Source organism: Mus musculus, chromosome 10, assembly GCF_000001635.26.
Source record: "Mus musculus strain C57BL/6J chromosome 10, GRCm38.p6 C57BL/6J".
NCBI classification, from domain to species: Eukaryota; Metazoa; Chordata; class Mammalia; order Rodentia; family Muridae; genus Mus; species Mus musculus.
Genome location: NC_000076.6, coordinates 66198938 through 66204937, shown reverse-complemented (window position 1 = coordinate 66204937; position 6000 = coordinate 66198938). Strand labels below are relative to the sequence as shown.

Genomic DNA, 6000 nt, shown 5'->3' with positions numbered 1-6000 from the left:
CTCCATATATACGTTCATGTATCCTTTAAACATAGGCAAAAATGTTTGGGTATACAAAAGAGCAGAAACTTTGTACAAATTCCTATCATACTGATAGATATGAAAAAGTATAATGAGGCAGGAGAGAAAGCACAGTGGTTAAACGTACAGATTGCTTTTGCAGAGGACCCAAGTTCAGTTCCTGACAACTACATGGTAGGTCACAATTATCTTGATCCCCAATTCCAGCAGACCTGGAGCCTGCTTCTGATCGTTCACAAGTACCAGGCACACACCTGGTAGACACTCATACATTCAGGTAACCCACACATACATATAAGCAAACCAACAAACCAACTAACAAATTGCTGAGGAAATAGAAAAGCAAACCCTTCCATAAATCATAGATGAGCTTAAAAACCAGTAGGACCTTTGTATAGGCACATGGCCAATATGTAAACAAAGTATGGATTTGGTTTTTGACCCAACAATCTTAGCACTAGGTGTTTTGTTTGCTATAAAAGTACATTATGGAAATACCCAGTAAGGACGTAAAAAATGATCGCAACAATATGAATTTAAATATAATATGGAAATGAAAATATTAGAAATTAAATATTTATCATCATGTGTTAATAGATTAAAATGGTCGCTTTCAATTTGGGATGTAAATATACATGTTATATGCCTTAGTCATACTCATCAATCCATACCGTCTCTTGTTCCTCCTCCATCTTTCTTCTCTTCCTCTTTCCAAATAGGCTCCCATGATACTTTCATGCTTTTCTTTCATTTTGGATTCCACAGGTAACAGAAAACCTATTTTGCTTAATCTAATGATTTTTAGTTTGAGCTGAAAGGACATGATTTCCTTCTTTATGATAGAATAAAACTGCATTGTGCATATAGTTCACATTTTCTTTATCTATTCATCTGACTATGGACACCAGGCTGATTCTGTAACTTTGCATAGTGTCACAATGGTTGAGGGTCTGCAGATAACTATAGTGTGTGTGATAGCAATGTTAGGATTTACTAAATTTGAATGTGAAGGCCGTTTTAGTGAATGCTGACTGTGATAATGTTGGGAATTATTTATAAGGGAAAAATTTTCGATATGACCTGAATGACTACAGATTGAATATTGTATAAATCAATACTGTGTACTTACATGAGGAAGTCTATGTGCCTGTGGATAAGAATTTGATGGAGATGAATTAATTATGGAGTCATTTCCAAATTAAACAGAAAAATGGCCCCGAGGATTTTAGATTTGAATTAAACCATGCTGCTAGATTCTTTGTATTTCCAGCATGCAGATTGATGGCTTGTCATGGAACATCTCAGATTCTATAAACACTGTATGATCCAGTTGATCTGGGAAATTTCTGTCTGCAACTATGTATCTATCATCTATTTATTTGCCATATATATTCATGTGGATTTTACCATACTGTAACAAGTACTTGAGCTATCCCAAGTTAAAGGGATAGAAAGTTTATTTGGGGTCAAGGTTGCAGATGGAAGCACATAGCTGTTTAATCTGTTTCCTAGGCCTGCGGTAGCACACATAATATATATATATACATCAGGAGTTTGTGGTATCAGAAGCTCCCTCACCTTGTGGCAGCAAGAAAATAAAGATAGTAAGGATGAGGAAGAGGCTGAGGCTGTAACATCCTCCTCAACCACAGTGCCCTAATTTCCTCCAATAGACTCCACCCCTTAAAGATTATTCTGTAACCCCACTCACACTGGGGGTTATAGAATAAAGCATTGTGAGCCTTTGTGGGACACATAAGATCCACACTGAATAGATAAAGAACATGTGTGTGTATGTGTGTTTTTTGTTTGTGTGTATGTGTATGTAACTACCATGCAAATTAATAATCATTATCACACTGCGCTACTTCATTTTTATCACCAACTTGATTGATCTGGAATCAAATAAAAGACACACCTCCCCCAGAATCATCAAGGCATTTCCAGGAAGGTTTTGCTGTAGAAGCAAAGCCATCTCCCTAGAGTGGCAGCAACTCTGGTGGAAGCTGAGATACAAGAAGACACTATGGAAATGTCATGGCTGCTTTTCTTCTTGCTGCTGAATGCATCTCTGTTGCTGCTGTTGTGGCTGCTGCCATTACTCACTCCATTAGAGCTTGGCGTTTTCCATCTTCAAATGTGGACTAAAGATGGGTAGCTCTCCAGGACTGTCCTTCAGGGCTTTTAGCATCAGATTGGGACTGCTCAGACATTTGTCCTCATGGACTGGGTACCTGCTGTATCCTGAGCTCTCTAGCATGCAGCCCACCATGGTCGGATTACTTAACTCATGCTGTGTAAACCAACAGAATGTGATTTCATAAGGTATTCATTCTGTCCAGGTATTCATTCTGTCCATTCTGTTCCCAAGGGAGAATCCTAATACATGCGCGCACCCAAAGAGAACACCATGACCATACTGAAAGTCACAGTTGGATTCTTAAACCCATATTTAATCATTCTCTCTAACCTCAGAAGAGGAGACTCTGAGATTTTCTCGTTGATTCCAAAAGGATAAGAAACAATTGTTTTAGAACTCTTGAAATAATATTATGATATGTATGAAACATAATGAATAATTATACTCCTTTCTTCTGTGTCCAAAACATCTCACTGAAGAAGTCATTTACATTGTAGGTACTTAAATGTCATATGTAGGTTACATTTAAGGTGTCAGCTTTTTATGCCTATGGGAGTTTCTATACCATAGCACAGACTCTCTTGATATTACTTTCTAGGTATATTTTCTCATGTTAAGTAGGTGAATGCTTAAATTCGAACCCAAGGAGTTATTGAAGTCCTTTGAGAACAATATATTCCAAAAATCCAGAAGAGGAAATCACATTGAATTTGGTACATTATCAACAACCAACTCAAAGAGAAGAGATAGGACTTACTTTATGAATGGTGGTTGAGATATCCCTTCCAGATTCAGTCTGTATTTGATTTTAAAAATTTCTAAATATATAAGTATTATAAAAGAGCTACTGCCCTAAGGAGCTACAGTGCAGAGGCTATAGGAGGATGCTGAATATACTGTAATAGCATTCTCTACCTTATGTCTTACTGAACCTGGAGCACGTTAGGAGGCCAGCAAGCATACTCCATGTACTGTCTCCACATGTCCTCTCTTTCTGGAGCACTGAACTTGCATGTGTGTGCATGCATAGCCTCATCTGCTTTTACATGGGTGCTGGAAATTTGAACTCAGGTCCTCATGCACATACAGCAACCATCCTTACCCACTGAGTCATCATTCTAGGTCTCTTATGTTTCTAAAACAGTGTAGAAGACTCTAAATGCCCTGCTGAACACTCTTCATACTTGGGTACCCCTTTGCCCTCTGTTGGCCATCTCCACAGGCTGTATCATTTGCTTTGAAGTGTGACAAAGTGATCTCAGCTCAGGATCCTGCTGCCCAGGGAGGCGTTATCGATTTCTTGGAGAGAAGCAGAGACTTGAGATGTCGCCTTTAAACTTAGCTGGCAGATCACAGCAGCTAGTGATATGTAATTTACTCTAATGAAATCATCGCATTCTCTGGTTCTCTAGCAGAGAAAGGAAGGTGAAAGGTTATGGGAGGGAGAAGCAGCTTGAGCAGTCAGGTGTAAAAAACTGTTCATTCCCATATCCAGCCTCATGCTGAATGATGGTGGCTAAATTCTCCCACTCTGTGTTAACTAAGTGGTCTTCTCACACAATTAAAAAAGAAAAAAATGTATGTAATTGTGTGTTCATCAGTATGCTCATTGTGATTTAATTGCTCAAACAGCAAACCTTATTTTTGTTTTATTTCTGTTTCATTGTATAGATTCTTGTAATTTTACAGTTAATATGCTCAGCAGAGATTTCTTTGTGTTTAACAATGTTTTTAGGCATCTTTTCAGTTCTTCTAAGTCTTATCCTCCAATAATTAAGTCACAGAGCACTTGGAGAGACTTTGACATCTATTTAACTCAGCTGCGACTTACATCACATACTTCCACGGCTCCTTTATTTTCATAGTACATGTGGCTTTTTAGGAGGAAGACACAAAGCTGACAGTGACATTTTCTACCAACTCAGTACTTTTTTGGGAATCTCTAGGGCTCCAAGGATGCTCTTAGAGCATTGTGTGGTGTCTGCATCATCTCTGAGTGATCAGTTTCTCTCTTTCTTCAGGGATATAAAGAATGGGATGAATTATGATAAGGAGAAAGAAGTCTTTTGGTGTAACCTTATTATTTCTTGTTATACTCTGTCACATCAGAAATTGATGCTATAATGGAATCTATGAGGCACACAATCATTGCTGAATCATTAGGGCAGTTTGAATAGAGTTCACTGTACTCCTCTTCCTGAAAGCTACTGTTCACAAATACAAAAAAAAAAAAAAAATGTGCAGACCTTCCAAAGAATGCTGGGATAATCGCAGATTCTATTTTCAGCACATCCTTTGTACTCATTTAGAAACGTAACTCTGAATTTCTCTGTCTCTGCAAAGGGGTAATTCCTGGGTGTTCTTCAGTGGTGAGTGAAGGCATTTTTGCACATGCTATCGGATGAACTGAGTCTAGAATTTTGGTGAGGTAAGTAGAGGCAAGTTCAATTCATAAATAACAGTGAGAATGAGTTTTTTTTTTTTCTTTCAAAGATCTGGTGTCTGAAATTGTCACAGTTGGTATTTAAATCTTCTCAGTCCAAGGGACATGGCCTCTGCACTGTCAGCTCTTTCTCTTTTGTGTGTCCAAGGAACAAATTAGACTTTATAAGGTGGAACCCTGTAAAGCAGGAAAGAGGTCATTGATTGAAAAATTCCTAGGTGAATACATCCTTAAAAAGCTGTGCATTGTAATTCGCAGCTTTTACTTTATTTATTAATCTATTTAATTACTTGTTTAATTTATTTACATCCCAAATGCTGCCCTCCCTGTGCTCTCTGGCAGAATTCTTACCCCCTTCTCCCCCCTCTTCAGCTCTGAGGGGATACCCCCCTCTGGTTATCCTTCCATACAGGGGCATCAAGTCTCTACAGGATTAGGCATATATCCTCTCCCACTGAGGTTAGATAAGGCAGCCTCCTGCTACCTACGTGTGGGGGGATGGACCAGCCTGTGTATATTCTTTGGTTTTAATCATGACAGTAGATTTGCTTCTCTTTGGACTAAAAGCCACAGGAATCATGGACAGTACCTTAATGAATCACTACATTCAGTCCTCTCTAGAAACCTGCAGAGCAGCTTTGAGGAGCTCTTATTGTACATCTGAAAAACAACCGGGCTTTGAGGGTTATCATTTAATTTACTGCTTTTCTCCTATGGAGAGCGTCGTGCTTGCCGGAAAATGGAAAAAAGAAGGCCAGAGTCTTGGGGGTTTCTGTGTTGAGATTTTTATTGTTTTTCTAAAGTTCCACAACTGTATGTCTCAGAGTGGAGATGAAATTGGAACAGTCGGAGAGCTGAGCTGACTATAACTTTACATTTGGATAGAAAAAAAAAAGAGAGAGATACCATTTTTTGTTGCAAATTGCATGGGTCCTCTGGAGAGACTGGAGTGAATGTGGAGGTAAGAGGCTCTTCCTGTAATTGTAAATGGGGCAGACTAGGTGGGGCTCTTTTCTCTTAGGTGTTGTGTGGAAGTATTTGTCTCCTTTAGTCAACAGTTTACTTTCATGCCTCTTACTCCTTATATGTAACCTATCTAACCCAGTCTCCTGCTCCTTTTTAGCTGGCTCATGTGTATGTTCATATGTACTGGGTATGTAAGCATTAACATATTGTGTATATGTGCATTTCTTTTATACTATGCATAGATTTTTTTTTCTGGCTCAGTATAAATATATGCAATTCCTTATTTTAGAACAACATTATGAACTAACCAGTACCCCCCTGGAGCTTGTGTCTCTAGTTGCATATGAATCAGAAAATGGCCATCAGTGGAAAGAGAGGCCCATTAGTCGTGCAATCTTTATATGCCTCAGTACAGGGGAACGACAGAGCC

At 38.7% G+C, this 6000-nt stretch overlaps 1 long non-coding RNA gene across 10 annotated transcripts in view; it reads left to right on the top strand.

The window, feature by feature from the left end:
• The first annotated feature begins 4446 nt into the window (after positions 1–4446).
• 1700023F02Rik (RIKEN cDNA 1700023F02 gene) overlaps positions 4447–6000 on the top strand; it is a 79883-nt gene continuing 78329 nt past the window's right edge. For all 10 annotated transcript variants that reach the window (NR_168557.1, NR_168558.1, NR_168559.1 and 7 more), the window contains exon 1: positions 4447–4589. This is a non-coding gene — a long non-coding RNA (RIKEN cDNA 1700023F02 gene). The remainder of the gene's footprint in view (positions 4590–6000) is intronic.